Source organism: Indicator indicator, chromosome 6 (genome assembly GCF_027791375.1).
Source record: "Indicator indicator isolate 239-I01 chromosome 6, UM_Iind_1.1, whole genome shotgun sequence".
NCBI lineage: Eukaryota > Metazoa > Chordata > Aves > Piciformes > Indicatoridae > Indicator > Indicator indicator.
In genome coordinates, this window is record NC_072015.1 from 31,802,138 (window position 1) to 31,818,583 (window position 16,446).

Here is a 16,446-nt window from a genome sequence, read left to right on the forward strand (position 1 = left end):
ACTGTGTTTCTATTGCAGAGGACAATTAGTATCTTCATAAGGCTGGAAATGTAGATACTAAGAATGCAGCTGAGGGTTGTTTTTTTTTTTTTTTCTGCACTTAAAAGTGTTTTCTGTCCTCTGCTGCTGCCAGCAAATCTAAAGTATGGTGTTATGTCTGCCATTTGCTTCTATTGCCCTCTGACTCCAAAACACAGAGGAGCATTGTAAATTTTTCATGAAGAGGTTTCAGTCTGTAAAACAGCAAACAGGAATAATGTTTTAAATGCAATCATTGTCAAGCCTGAACAATGTAATTTATCAAGAGAGCAGTTTGTACTATATAATAAGTTTCATATATTAATACAATTTTTCATCTGATGTCAGGCTTCTGATTTATGAATAGCCCATGATCTAAGGTGATCATTGAATTATAATTCAAGTAATAAGAAGCCAGGAACAAGACACTGCAACTGCTACCCTGCATTAGCTTACATGCCACCAAGCCAATTTACTAAACAACCGTGGGCTAAATGATACAGTTTTTCTAATTCAAAGAAGGCACTCGTTAATTAGATAAAGGCTAAAGCTCTCATTATTTTTAAATGATTTAAGAACGGGTAAAGATCTTACAGCTTATACTGCAGCTCTAATAGTTCTCTGCTTACTGCCTTGTAATAAGAGTATTAAAGACAGATGGCCCATGCTGATTTAAACCAATTACAACATTTAATGTATACTAGTAGGAATGACTATTCATAGGCACATCAGATGTTAATATTCTACATGCTACAGATAGTTAAAACCCCACTTATTAATGTGATTTATGAGCAATTTGTTTCATTTTGCTGATTTTTTTTATTTTCATTTTTTTGGTAATCAGTTTCAGATATATATCATTAGGATACTTTCTAGCAACTAAAACTTCTTAGAAACTAACCTCTCCACAAAAGTAGCAAAAACCTTGCCGTTGTGTATGTTTCTACCTAATTTTAAATTGCAGAGAGATATTTGAAGTCAGAAAAGAAAAAAAAAAAGTACCACCAGATTCTTCATCACTTATGCTCCTGAAAACTAACAGTGGCAATCTACATTTGGGTCTCAATTGCTGGAAAATTGTTTTGGAGCATTTTTATTTTCAGTTCGTTTTCACAGACTTCAAGATTTTAATTTCCTTTTTTCTTTTTCCCCAATTTAACCTTCCAATAATGTGGCACTGGGTCTTTACTCCATAAGTTAATGAGACCAAAATAATGAGGTCATCAAGGTCTTCACTTTCTTTCAGTTAAATCAGTGTGACCAAGTGTAACATAATTTCTGCTATATATACTTCATGTTTTAAATTCTGTTTGTATCGATGTGTCTGTTTTGTGGCACCATTATTTTTTTTTCTTCTCCAAGAGTCTTTTATATTTCATGTAAGACAGAATGGGTCCCTTTGAGCAAGCGTAGCATCTTCAAGTATAGCTCTGTCTTTTCTCTCCTCATATCCAGACCTTCCATTTGTCTCTACTGCCCATAACCTTAACATCTTTCCCTGACCATGAACTCTCCTTCTCCCACTTCTCAGCTGTCTCTAAATCTGCCGATTGCCATTTCTTCAGCACTGTCTAGATCTGTCTCTGCCTCTCTGACTTCCCCAATAAGATTTGGATTACTACCTTCATATCCACACATCTTAACTGCGGCAGCTCTCTCGCCTGCTCCCTGTCTGGCTTCAGTGCTCCAGATGTCAATGCACACCTGACACGTGCCAGGAGTACATCGGCCTTCCCCTCATGAGGGCTCCCCAAGCTGCTTTGTGTTCTCCTGCCCAGCACTTTCATTCCACTATTTCAATCCCTTCCTTATACTTCTAGGATCTTGTTTCCCTTCAGACTCTGATTCTCTTGGTTCAGCTGGCTGCCATCTCCTCCTGCCCCTGTGGTGTCTGCTGGCAGCAGCTCCCATGCCTTGCATCAGCCTCCTGTGTGTCTCCAGCTTTCTCACATCCTTGTCTACTGCCGAGGTCTGCTCTTTTTCCCCTTTCCAGTCTTCTGCCTAGATTGGAGAATTAGTATTTTAAGACTGTTACTATGAAGGGAAAAATGTTTTGTGCAGGTGAATTACAATCCTAGATCTCATGGCTCCTCACAGCAGGAAAGCATTAGGGTTTGTGGCGTTTATTACCTTACATGTAGGATCGAAATACTCTCCTGTCCTTTCCTTTTCCCCAAACCTGTGCAATTTTTCATCTTGTGTCAATTTTAATATTTTAGAAAATCAATTAACTAAATAATGCTTTGACTAATAATACTGTACTCTTTAAGTGCAAACTGTTAGGCAGTAGCACCAAGTAAGAGAGGTTTCTCCACTGTTCTTTTTTTCCCCCCCCACGTTTGTTTTGGAGTCCCAACAAGATGTGTTATTAATGGACCCTGAGTAGAGCAAGTTATTTGTTATGGTAACTTTTTGACCTATTTAATAAGTACTTAAAGGAGTGTAGTGCAGTTTTTATTGTACTCTGCTGTGTACAGTTATGAAGTGTGGTACATAATAAAATAAAAGCAATAATGTGGATATTTCAGAGGGATCCATCAGAGCAGACCTGCAGCAACATATTTCATCTGGTTTGTCTGGCTATGAAGCCTTGCAAGTTATAGCTGAAATAACTAGGAACAATATTGTGGTTATGACTTGCAATTGTTTACCATTGTAAACAGCAGAGTTATTATGTGTTTACCCTTTTCAGTGCGCAGAACCATTTTTTAAATAAGTTCATTAACACCTGCATACCTTTAGCTGTGAAAAATGGCATGTCTTTCACATGCTCATACCTTAAAAATATTTGAGTCAACTAGCAGTAGTAAAATACATCTAATTTAAACCGTAGTTTAACTGAGGTATGATTTGGAAAAGCAGAATTATTAAAAAAGACTAACAGTTGCACAGCTAATACAGAAACATGCAGAAGGTTATGAAGATCCTTCATATGACAGTTTTCAAGCTGAATTTGGGAGGGCAACTGCAGATTTGGACAACAGAGCTGTTGTATAAATTTTTGAGATGCACTTATGGAAAAAAAATACCCTTTTTTTTGGGGGGGGGGGTAGTGAGCTTCACAGGGGAGAGGGACAGTAGTTATCTGCTACTGGTGGGTGGGTGTTCTGTTATTATTTTCCCCATTTGTTTTGGTTTAATTATCTGTCTTTTTGTAAGATTTTTTCCCCCTCCAGATACAAGTCATTGTGTTCCTTGAAAAAACAATCACCTAAAATCTTTAAATGCTCAGAGAAGTCAGTGAGAGTTTTCACTGCAATAGGGTGTGTAAATTTTTACTGAAGAATTTTTCATTTTCTTGATATTCTTGTGGCTACAAGTTTTGTAACATCCTGAGTTCAAGAGAAAAACCAACTGATTGGACCTCCAGGAAGTGCCCTGATGATAATCAGCCTCATGTGCAAGACAGAAAGGCTGATAGTCAGAAATTGCTCTTTAAACTAAGACAGACTGTCAGTCTTTAGGAATGGTGGGGAATGGCCTATTTATGTAATCAGATACTAAAGCTGGGAAGAAGCTGTCAGCCACATTCTTGTTGTGTAAGCAGCAGGCAAACTGTGCTTTATCTGACAGACTGTGTAAATCTGTCCATGCAAAAATCCAAATGTTTAGTTTGCTTCTAGTCACTGTAATAATCTGCTTATTTTCTTTTGCTAGAGCGATGACATCATTTAGCAGAATGCACCACAGACAGGAGGCCTAGATAAGGCTCTGTTGCTGTCAGTCATTCACTTCATGATTGGCAAGGAGATAAATAGGAATTTACTAGAGGTTTGCTTCCAGCTAAAAGAGCAGACAACACCCTGGAATAAGTATGTGAAGAGCAAGTACGTTTAGCACTCTCAGCCTCATAGCTTGGAAAAATGTCTAGGAATAAGAGTCCTTCAAAATTCAATGTTAAATTTTGGTATTTTATTACCAATAGCTGAATGGAGAAGTACTCCAATTAATTGATAAAGTAAGCCCTTGCCATCGAGTAGCAGGAAAACTTTTGCATATGTTCTGGTTGGCTGTATCAGTTTCAGTGCCACCGTGTTTGAGAATGAGATTGTTTTCTTTCTGAAATTTTAATGGTAATAATTGATCCCTCATGGCACTGTCATTTGCCTGATCAGAAATGTCAAGTTTGGTTCATCAAAGCAGACCTGATACTGAAAACTACTCTCCTTTTTAAATCAACTAAGGTTGACTCAGCAGTATTTATGTCATGGAAATAAAGAGTGGCTTTAGAGTTATTTGGTAGCCAATAATAGTCACTCCATGATACAAACTTACTAAATATTTTTTGTTGCTGGAAGGGCCATATTTTGGTATGGACAGACTGAAAAGAAAACTTAGAAGTAAAACTCTGCTATAATAGGAAAGGTAGTCTAATCTTTTAAAATTGTATTTAATCTCCTAAATCTTCTGATTTCATTTAATTTTGAAGGGTAATAAAATATGATTGAAATACATAGGAAATGTAGTTTAATGAAAGTAATCTGCTATACTGAAAATGTACTGGTTTGTCAATCTGAAGAATTAAGATGGAACCATGCAAAATGGTTGCACCTTAGATTTCAGAGTTCTTGTAATTTCTGTGGCACATATAATTATTTTTTTAATGTATATAGTACCAATTATTTAAAAATAATAAGGAAACTTCTTTAAAATTTAGTGAAAGGATCTTAAGAAAATTAATCTCTGGGTTATAAGAAGGTAAGACATAACATAAACATGACTGATGAGGGGAAAATACCTGGCAGAAGAATATGTTTCTGTGCATAAAGCCAATTGTTCCTGTTCCTGTTGTTTCCAAAATGATAGAGACCATAAATGAACAGCTGTTAAAAGCATAATGATTTATACAACAATGCTCTGATCCTCTTGCGTTTATATTTAGAAGGAGAACTGCATTTTGAAATAGTAAATTGGCTTAGGAATCACAACCTCAAATGATACTATCTTAATTAAAAATACATGCATTTCTTGGTAATGTTATGCTCCTCCTCCATTTAAAAATAGGAAGAGAACAACAATTAAGCATTTTCCATGTGCTAATTTTTGTTTAATTTCAGAGAGTTAACCTTCTGAGAAGAAAGCTTCTGCTGGTGCATTAGTGATAAACATTACATTAAAATAGTGATAAATACTATATAATATTCCCAAATAGATATTTTTCCTGTTGAATCCTGGGATGCTTTCTACAGAGATCTCAGTATATTTTTAATGAGATTGTACATCAGTTTGTGTGTTGTATTTTAGACATATTGGCTTTAATTATTTCTGAATGTGCAGTTTTTACAGTAGACAGTATATATATGATTTAAGACTTACCACAGCACTCTGGATATCACTTGGCATTTTAGCAAAATGTGTGATATTAAAAAGACCATGAATTTTAGCTGGATTTTTATTATTTTCTCAGACATACAATATTCCTCTTCACTCTCAATTCTTCTATTCCACACGTGCAACATTTTGGATATTATATTAAAACAATTATATCAGCCTTGTAATCTCTCATCCTACTGTGGTTCCTATTATTATCACAAATAATGTTAAGTCAAGCAAATTCAGCATTTTCTGGCAACCAAGTACTACGATATTTTGCTTAAGAAAATCAAAACAAATTCCTACAAAAACAACTTTCAGTGTCTTGGTAGGTTGACCAATGCTTGAACGGAAATTTTGTGTTAGTGCTCTGAAATCTTTTTTGATCAATATCAGTCATCCTCTTGCTATAGCCTAACCACAGTTTTAAGCCATATAATCTACTTCAGTTTAAATATTTTCCAGTATTATTGGCGAACTGTTGTGAATATTATGCCAGTGGACAAAACCGTGAAAGTGAAAGTGACTGAAACAGCTCATGTAAAATGAAAATGAACAGTTATTTTTATTATACCAGCTGAGATAAAATAAACAAACAGATTAAAAGTAAATGACAATTTGGAAACTCGGTTTTTAATAAACTAATAATTTGTTAACAGTATAAGCTTGATTCACTTCATCTTAGTCCTTTTGACAAGACTCATTTTGTTGTAGCTGTGGCATCATCCTAGAGCCTGATCTAATACTTATAGAACTCAGTATAATCTCAGTGACTTCAATACAAGTAGAATTGGACTAATAATGAAAAATCACATTATAATAATATTAGGTTTATAAAAAAAATAGTGCTTACAGCTGATTTGAGTCAAACTGAGTTTGTCTGATATTTTACTGATGTCAGTAAAATCATACTGTAAATTGGTATTGCTCTTCTGTGACAACTGTGAACTCTTATTCTGAGAACCTATTAAAATCACAAATCAGCAGTTGTTCTCTTACAAGACTATACAGATATATGCTTAAATGCAATATCAAAATAAATAATTTTGTATAAAACAATTTGTAGTAAGTTATCAACTGCAGAGATTAAATAAAAGGTATATTACCATTTTTTCTTGCTCTAAATTTTTATCAAGTCTGTGATATGTTATTTTCAGCATATACTCTTATTTTTCCTCTAGGGGAGTTTCTACTTTTCTTTTTGAATTTCATTATAAATGACAGGGGTTTTTTTTCCACTGTGATTTCATGTGAAAGTAAATTAAAAGCATCAAAGATTTTAAGAAAACTTACTAAATGAATAAAAACTGATTTAAAAAAATAGTATTTATATTTGGTAAAATATACATTTGACTGAGCAGTTTGATTTAAAAGCAAACAAAGAGAAAAAAAAAACCCAACCAATCAAACAAGAAACTAAACAAGCCACAAAATGTATGGGGATTCTGTACCACTTTGTATTTAAGATATCTTCTAGCTCTGAGGAAATTTTCTCTCATTTCTTCTGAATTTAAAGAAATAATAAGTAGCAGTGAGTCACAGAGTATTAGGGGTTGGAAGGGACCTCTAAAGATCATCCAGTCCAACCCCTCTGCCAGAGCAAGATCACCTATATCAGATCACAGAGGAATGCATCCAGGTGGGTCTTGAATATCTCCGGAGAGGGAGACTCCACAACAGCTTGTTCCAGTGTTCTGTCACCCTCACGGTGAAAAACCTTTTCCTTCTGTTTCCATGGAACTTCTCATGCTTCACCTTCCACCCATTGCCCCGTGTTCTGTCATTGGGCATCACTGAGAAGATCCTGGCTCCATCCTCTTGGCAGTCATCCTTTACGTATTTATTAACATTAATGAGATCACCCCTTAGTCTCCTCCAAATTAAATACTCCCCGCTCCCTCAATCTCTCCTCATAAGGAAGACGTTCCATTCCCTTAACAATTTTTGTGGCTCTGTGCTGGACTCTTTCAAGCAGTTCTCTGAGGTCCTTCTTGAGCTGAGGGGCCCAGAACTGGACACAATATTCCAGATATGGCCTCACCAGGGCAGAGTAGAGGGGGCAGAGAACATTTCTTGACCTACTAACCACACCCCTTCTAATATACCCCAGAATGGCATTGGCCTTCTGGGCCACAAGAGATAATAAATTAATTTTTATTACTTGTGATAGCACTGGAGCTATCTGGGTTTTTTTGAAAATACCATGAAACTGCAGCTGTCAAAAATCAAAGTCTTTATTTGTCTGTTTATCAGCATTGCAGCGCAGGGTCATACTGTAAATGAGTCTTTGAGAGTGGACTGTGCTGGGGTGGTTTATGAACAAACAGGGAAATTTGGGCTTCTCACAAGCGGGTGAACTTCTCGTGTTGGTAGCTGAACTCAGGTTAAATTAACCACCAGATGCATTGCTGTTATGTGGATTTGAATAAGTCTGGTATTTTCAGAAGTCTGAAGCATGGTAGCATATGTTAAATGTAATTAAGAAGAAGCTGAACTGCAAATACATACACTTCCCAATATGTGTTTAGTTAAAATTAGGAGGAACCATCTTTCCAGGCAAGTGTAACAGTTGTTAAATCCTTGCTCTCAGTCACGTTCTCAGCAGCCACAAGTTCATCAGGCCATTGTAGTTCTCCAGGCTCTGTTAATCTACCTGCAATGGACTAGGTGCTTCCAGAAGTCTGAGTCATAGGAGGTCAGCTGAACTTGCATGGATTTGCAGGGGGTTTGGTACCCAAAAGCCAGAATGGACTTAGCCACTGTACTCCTTTATTTCCTGATAATACCTGATGAAACTCTGGCTTGAACAAGCAAAGTAATCGTTGGTCTGTGTGTCCTGAAATCCTCCAACATTCCTACCCCTCTGTCCTACTGAGATGTATCTGTCTGATGCTAGATGAGCTTTGTGGTTCATGGAAGCAAGCCTTGATTCTTACCCTTTTCCTTTGTAAAACCTAAGGTCTGCCCTGATTTTCAGCTTCATAAAGCCATTGTACTCTCATCATCTCCAGCTGCACAAAAACAGCTGTCTCTCAGTATGTGAAGTCTTTAAAGGAATTTTCAAAGGCTGTTTCAGCTGTAAATGTGAACTTAAAGCACAAAAAACAACCCCCCAAAAATCCCTTCTCTTTCTTGATGATACTGCTGAGTATAATGTGCTTGACATTTTTAGAAATGTGTGGCATGGTGTAGTTTCTCTGATACCATACCACTTTGCTGTTTTACAAGCTACAGCATGTCACAGATTAAAGCTTTGTTGGATGCAACAAAGCTGGCAATAAATAAACCTCTCTGATGTCACTGTGACCTAAATTAAACTCATTCTGGTTTTTTTGTTAGCAAATGAGTAGTTTTCATCACTTTTGAGAGACCACTAGAGTTTTAAAAAATATACTTTAATAAAGATTTGAATTTAGTCAGAAATTAATTGTGGGTCAGAGTAAGTGTCAGTATCTGCTAGTTTCTAGCCATTGTGTGCTGGGGTTTTTTTTGACAGAATAGAATGCAAAGGACAGAAGACTTCAGCATGGTAGAAAAATCAGGAACGTGAGAATTGCCAAAGTAGCTGAATGCAAATGCACAAAGAAATGCTGCTCTTATCTGTCAGTTGATGAATATACAGAGATGTGAGTTTTATTTTTGTTTTAAAATTACATACGCCTGAACACAGGGGTATTTAGAAGCCTGAAAGAAAGAAAGATTATTTTGTCTGGAGTACTGTTGTTTTTTTTTTTTTCCCCTTCCCTCCCCCAAATATTTTTATGGATAAGTCTACAGTCTAGTTTGCCTCTCAGACCTAGTTAGATGTCCGTTCTGAAGAGGAAACTTTTCATGGGAAAACTATACTCAAGGCATAAACTATTAACTTTTCCTCTACAACAAAGCCTGCCCTTAGCAGTCTTCTCTTGCAAATATGCATTAGAGTCACAGGTTGGCTCTTAAATGAGTGGGTGCTGTGTTTGAGAGAGAATGGTAAGAAACTACTCAAAAGTAGTGCATGCTTTCCATTGCTTTTCAAGCATCTGCCAGTCTGAAAGTTGATTTTTTTGGCTGTCTGGATTATTTATTCTAATGACCCAGGGCACTGTCAGTGCTTCCATTCAGCTGTAAGCTTCTTGTGTTATGGTGGACACCTCCCAGATTTCAAAATAAAAATAAAAAAATTAGTAATTGACAGCAAATATTAAAAGCATTGTTAAAACATAGGAACTATTTACTATTTCCTCTTTGCGAAGCAGGAAGCAACCACTGGTATCAAGGTGCCAATAGTTTTGAGTTCAGATACTTGTCTTGTTTTCCGTTCTATTTTCAAAAGATATCGAAGGAGCTTTCTAATACCCTTGAAGACAAATAATGGCTCAATTAAAATTGAAATAAAAGGAGACATTGATAAAGACAAGTTTTGCTTTAACATTTTTGGGATGTCCTGAGGATGTAAGTGACATTTTGGCATAACCTTTGGAACATACATATGACCAGCAGGACACAGGAGGTGATTCTCCCCCTCTACTCAGCTCTTTTGGGACCCCACCTGGAGTACTCTGTCCAGTTCTGGTGCCCCCAGCATAAGAAGTACATGGATCTGCTGGAGTAGGTACAGAGGAGGGCCACAAAGACGGTTGGAAGGCTGGAGAACCTTACTTATGGGGACAGGCTGAGAAAGTTGGGGCTTTTCAGCCTGGAGAAAGGAAGGCTCTGGGGAGACCTTGGATCAGCCTTTCAGTACCTGAAAAGGGGGTCTACAAGAAAGCTGTGAAGGGACTTTTTACAAGGGCTTGCAGTGATAGGATGAGAGGGAGTGGCTTTGAGCTTGAGGGTAGATTTAGACTAGATATTAGAAAGAAATTCTTTGCAGTGAGGGTGGTGAGACACTGGAACAAGTTGCCCAGGAGGCATTGAGGGCCATGTTGGACGAGGCCTTGAGCAACCTGGTCCAGTAGAAGGTGTCCCTGCCCATGGCAGGCGGGTTGGAACTAGATGATCTTTAAGGTCCCTTCCAACCGAAATCTTTCTATGAATCTATGTATCTAAAGGTAGTTGCATCTCACTTTCTTTAAATGTGTAGATATTTGATAGCAGAACCTATGTTTAGGACCATTAAGATCCTAGTGATTCGAATCCAATCTTCTAAATTCCAGTACAGTGTATACTACTCTTAGAGAGCTGTCTTTACAAACACATGGAGGAATGTCATTCAGTTTGCTATAGACTGAATTGCAGTGGGTTTTTTGTGGCTTGTTGGTTTTTTTTTTTTTTTTTTTCTGCCTCTGAATGCCACCAGCTATTTGTGCTTATGTAAAATACACTGTAGAGTGTTTGGTCAAGTGATTAATTTTCTTCTACAGAATTCAAAATCTTCCATAATTTCCCTGCCTCCCCACCCCGCCACCAAATCTAATATAAATTGAGATTTTCTAGAATGTGGGTAGATTTATCTAGAAAAATTTCTGGATGAGCCAATCTTTTTCTAAGGTAACAACATTGTCACATGCACTGTAGTCATAACTAAGAAATTTATGGTGGAGAGCAACTGATAGGGTAATTGAACAGCAAAAAAAAATTTGTCCATTTTATAGCACTGTTCCATTAGATTGTGTTAAGCCAGAGTTTCTCTTCCAGCTTTGTTCTAGAGTTCTCTAGGCAAATTTAAAAAGTATTTGAATCAAAATGTAAGTTTTTATTGGTATAAAATCTTTGGAATCACTACCATTAGATACAGATGTTCAGGTTTTCCTGCATTATATATTTGTCCTAGTAAAAACTTGTAGTGTTAGTGAAACATACCTTTATGTGTGTTAAACAGTAGTCTGTGTCACTATTTTAAGTGATTCTATGTTATAAAAAGCTCTGCAACAAGGATAATGTTACAAAATTGACAGAATATTATAACTCTGTGGAATATGGTAAATTTAAAACTTTCTATTATGCCTTAATGAATACGATGGGAATCATGAGGCTGTGTCTGGTGGTTGCATCATGTCTTCCTTCTGGCTCATAAGGCTGTTTTCCTCACATAAAGTAACCTTTAGTCCTGCTTCATTTGTACTTGATAATGTTTTTCAATGTTTTTAATATGGAAGATGTAAATTTAAAGTGTGCTTCTATTCTGAAAAGCAACGATGTTAAAATATTAGCAGCAACCTCAACAGAATCACTGCCTATTTGCAGAGGCATAAATGCTTGGGAAAACACCAAGACTGAATTTTGAGTACATTTCTCCTCAAAATACGTTGCAGAGTCAGGAGAGATACTGAAGAATAAGATGCATGCTCTTCTAGCTTGTAAATCACCAGTGGAATTGTTAACCAACCTGTAGCTGCAGGCCTACGTTTTCCTCTACTGTGCTGCTTCCTTGAAGGCAACGGGCCAGTTTTGTCACTTCTGTGACAGGGTATTCAGCTCAGTGTGTTAGGACAGGTAAATTTGAAATTGGTGATATTTCAAAGCTGAAGCAAAGGTCAGAAATTGATGCACGTAGCCTATTGCTGATGTGCAAATCAGACAGAACAATCCGAGAGTTGAGGTGATAGCAGTTGTGAAAACACTTTTTTTTTCCCTCAGAGCTGAAGAAATGAGCACTGATAGCTGCAGAACCCCTCAGTGCCATTTCCGAGGACTTTTCCGAATGTGATGTAGTCAAATTTTCAGACCCATCGGAACAAGTGTGTTGAATGTACCATAATTTTCATTGATTTGATTTTTGCACAAATGTGATATAACACTTCACACATTGCTCTGTTTTCCAAGGGGCATTTTGGTTTCAAGGCACAATTCACAAAATTGTCAGGGTTGGAAGGGACCTCAAGGATCATCTAGTTCCAATACCCATGCCATGGGCAGGGACACCTTCCACTAGATCAGGTTGCGCAGAGCCACATCCAGCCTGGCTTAAAAAACCTCCAGGGATGAGGCTTCTACCACCTCTCTGGGCAACCTGTTCCAGTGTCTCACCACCCTTATGGAGAAGAACTTCTTCCTAACATCTAATCTAAATCTACCCTCCTCTAGCTTGGATCCATTCTGGTTTTTTCAAGCTCTCCTTTGCTAGGTACTCAATTATCTATTATTTTATTTTTAAATGCTTAACCACAGATACAGTTTAGTGGTGAAATTACACTTTGAAATTTATATGCATCTTTCAACAGCAGGTTGTGAGTTACCAGAATAAAGCTTTGATAAATTCTTCAGACTTCGAGAACTAAGAGAACTTTATTTGCTTGTTGGATCTGAGGTTACTGTATAAGGTCATGATCCAGCTTTGGTAGTCTACAGAAATGGTACACAGTTCAGTGTTGCTTTTAAATATGTTGCAGAGCTCCATCCTACTGCTGTACTTGCAAGACTGTTGAGAGTAAGAATATTTCCTTTCTATATCTGTGTTTATGTTTCTGGTAGACGCTTGTTATGAAGATGTGATGGAATCAGTATATCATCAGTATCTTCTGCATAGACTTTCTGTGGTTATATTTGAATTAATAAGTGTCTGGATTTAATGCTGAAAAATTACAATGAAAATTTTAAGCCCCTTCCCTGCCCATCCCCTCTCCCCTTAATTGTGAATTATTCAGGTCATGAAAATGCAGCTTTCCATCCAGCTTCAGGGCCCAGGATCTATATGGTTTCCAGTGCAGACACTGTAAAATTGATGAACGTCAATTGTACTTAGTTCCTGTGTAACCATACTGGGAAATTATATTGGCTCATGAAAAGGAAAGAACATATACAATTCATATGTGCTAATTTAAGGCACACAGTGTATTTTTGAGTGAAATTTCATTTTCCCTATGCTTTGAGATACCCTTGTTGGTTTACTATAAACTTTTCAGTATGAATATTATGGATTGAGAGTAGGAAGTTGTGTTTGTGCATAGGAGGGTTTAAGTAGCAGCAAGGAAGATGGAAAAAAGGGGTGCTAAGATGGAGGACTTTGAGATGACTGAACACTGGATCAGGAAAAGGCTGGATAATGTGGAGACAGAAGAGCTGATGAATTGTGGTGTAAGCTTTCAGCCAGAATTGTGAGTTTAACATGGCATACATTAGGTTTCCTGTACTAACATCAAATTTTGGTGAGACCTAAGGCAATCCTCAATTCCTCTATTGGTTCAGGTAAAGGATGCCCATTGCCTTTTGATGAATGGTAGCAGAAATTTAGGTTGGTCTAAAAGTGCACTGTAGGGAAAACCAGGATATAACAATTAAACCAGAGCTCAGTGTATGAGTTACTCTCCCAAGAGTTAAATATTTGATGCAAGAAATTTCTGTGAAAAGCATTCTGAAGGACAAAAGTCTTCTCCACCAAATGATGCTGTAGAGCTGGGCCATCCTGCGTATTGACTGAACCAGAATCACTATGAAAATAACCACTTTGTTAAACTCTGGGTGGATACATTTATTTACATTCTTTGTAAACAGCACTCTGCTGCTACTGCTGCCACCAACCAGCTTGTGACAATGGACAATACTGCAACCTCTTCTTTAAGGAACCATGAGTGGGTGCAAACCACCAGGAAAACAGCAGCAATGCTGTTGTTACCTTGTGCTTGAGTAAGACCATTCAACATATGTATGAAAATACAAACATACTGTCATAAACTTTGACCAGTAATTCTTGCATTAAATTCTGTTGCAAATGTCGGAAGTAAGCAATAGAAACCTGTTAAATACTCTCAAGTCTAAGAACACTCAGAAAAAAATGCCTGATTAATTTAACAATTGTTTCTTTACAAAAATACAGAGATTGAAGTATCTAAGCTGCTCTGCTGTCTGTGAATATGAGACTGATAGAAATCACTGTTACCACTGAAGCCTCATGTGATCTTTTTCTATCTCCATTTAAAGAGACAAATAAAGAAGGAAAATGAAAAAAGGGGAGGGGGGGAAAGGAAAAAAAAAAGAATACAACTACAAAGGTAGCTTAAGAAAGGTCAGAAACCCTATTTGGACTGCTACCAAAGGCACACACAGGGGTTAGTTAGAGATAGAGTTGCAGCTTTAATTCTGATTTTTCTGGCTTTTGTCACTTCAAAGACAGACTCTCAGTGTTATTTTAACATTTTTATTGTGTGTGAATAATAGAGTACACATTGAGGTTCAATAGGTGCAATACTGTTAAATGTACGTCTTGGTGGATTTAAAAATGAGGGATTTATTTTGTCATTCATAAAGTTGTAATACAGTCTGGAGAAACTATTTGTTAAAAGATAGCATCTACTTAACCTGCTTATTTATTTCTTGTAGTAGAAGGTTAGATCCACAATAAATACACGAGGAAATAAGTAGATAGGGGAATTTATCTTAGAAATAAGATCCCTGTCACGCTTTTGAAATGTGAAATGCATGAAGACCTGTCAAAGAGATATACGGACATGATATTTTTTTACTGTGCATTTGGAAGTATTTAGCTATATTTGTCATTCGCTAGTGCCACTAAGCAGTGATCAAGTGATAGAGTAATTTGAGTCTGTTTTCAATTCAGCATATATATATATATTTTTTTTTTTCCTTTGGGATATTGCAGAACTGTACACAAGTCTTTGTTATCTTTCAGTCTCTATGAAAATAGTTTCTAGGGAAAAATTAGTATTTGTTTAAATAGGTTGCTTAACTTAGATAATTCTTAAGTATACCCTTTAAAGATATCTTCAGTTAGCTATATTATACATACATTAAAATTGCTATATTTGTATAGCAGTTTGGGAAAAAACCTAATGAGTGCAAATTATGGTCTTAATATATTAAAACATCTAGTTTTTTCCTTAGATTATGGGCAGTGGCATATCTGATTTTATTAATTTTTTTATAACTTGCCTGAAATAATGCATCTTTGATAAGACTGGATAAGATGGACCTCATAATGCAGAGGGAAAAGCAGTCCAGGCAAGTGAAAACATAGGAGTTTCTTAAGCTATGATAGTTGCTCTTTGAAGGTGGTGTGGTTATCATCACATCAGCCAACCAATTCTTACAAAAACATCACTCTCAGTATTCTGAAATCTACCAAATACTTCACTAAATATTTGTAAATGGGAAAAACCTAGTTCTAGTTGTATGAGGGCCAAATGACCTGTTCTCTCTGGTGTTGGTAGGCAAAAGAAGTGAAATCTATACTCTCCTTATAAACCTGACCTACTGACACCCTGGTTATCTCTCTCTGTCATCACCTCTTGACCTGCACTGCATCTGCATGTCCTCTGCAGAGCACAGACTCTTCTTGTAGCACCTCTGCTTGTATGAATTTTTCCCAGATAAGAGATATATTTTTTATAGTGTACTGCTGAACACTTAAATAACAGGAGCACTGTCGGAGTTTGGGTTGTGTTTTTTTTTGCTGCTGCTATTGAATTAACAGCAATAACCCCGCAGTGTGCTTCCATACCTACTAAATAAGTAAACTCACGTGTATGATGAGGCTGAGCTGATTACCCTGGTATTAAAGCTTACTTGGTGCTTTACACTGTCTCCATTGAGGTATCTCTGTATACACAGTCAGATTTGCTTGATATCTTTTTAGGGAATTCCTCTGGTTCTGTGTCTCCAGGTTTTTATATATTTGTATAATTATTTCTTCTTCTTAGCAGGGGAGACTGATTTTATTCCTGCAAAACATGAAGAAGCATTAAAACTGCCGTGGAAGACAATAATAAAAGATTATTTGTGGCTTATATCTCTGTGTTAATTTTTAAAAATTTGCCAGCTTAAAAATTCACATCGTATCTGAGACAGTGAGGCACAATGTGAAGGTGCAGCCTGGTGTTGAGAGAGCAAAATGAGAAAGAGGGACAAAGCACTTTCAGTTGCAGTATTACAGCTGTAAAACACAAACATCTGAATTGTGGCGTCTGCTTTAACAAAAATCACAGCATGAAAACCTAGACATGAAACAAGATTTCCTCAGATTTAGGCTGGCTTCGCGTGCTTTTACGAAGTTATCTGGCAGAGCGAAGAAGCGCGGTGGCTCTGCTCAGCAGAATGAATTGCCTTTTCTTCCCTTCCTTGCCACGACTGGGATCTTTTATGTTTCCTGTGGTAGCGCTGGGGAGGAGAATGCATTATCAGAAAACACTTACTTCAATTTCTGCAGCCCCTTTTAAAAACTGCATTTTCGTTTGGAAG

The 16,446-nt window shown here is 37.0% G+C and overlaps 1 protein-coding gene across 1 annotated transcript in view; it reads left to right on the top strand.

Annotated features, from left to right (window-relative positions):
* ZNF407 (zinc finger protein 407) overlaps positions 1–16,446 on the top strand; it is a 333,287-nt gene that overhangs the window by 157,788 nt on the left and 159,053 nt on the right. The window lies entirely within an intron of this gene.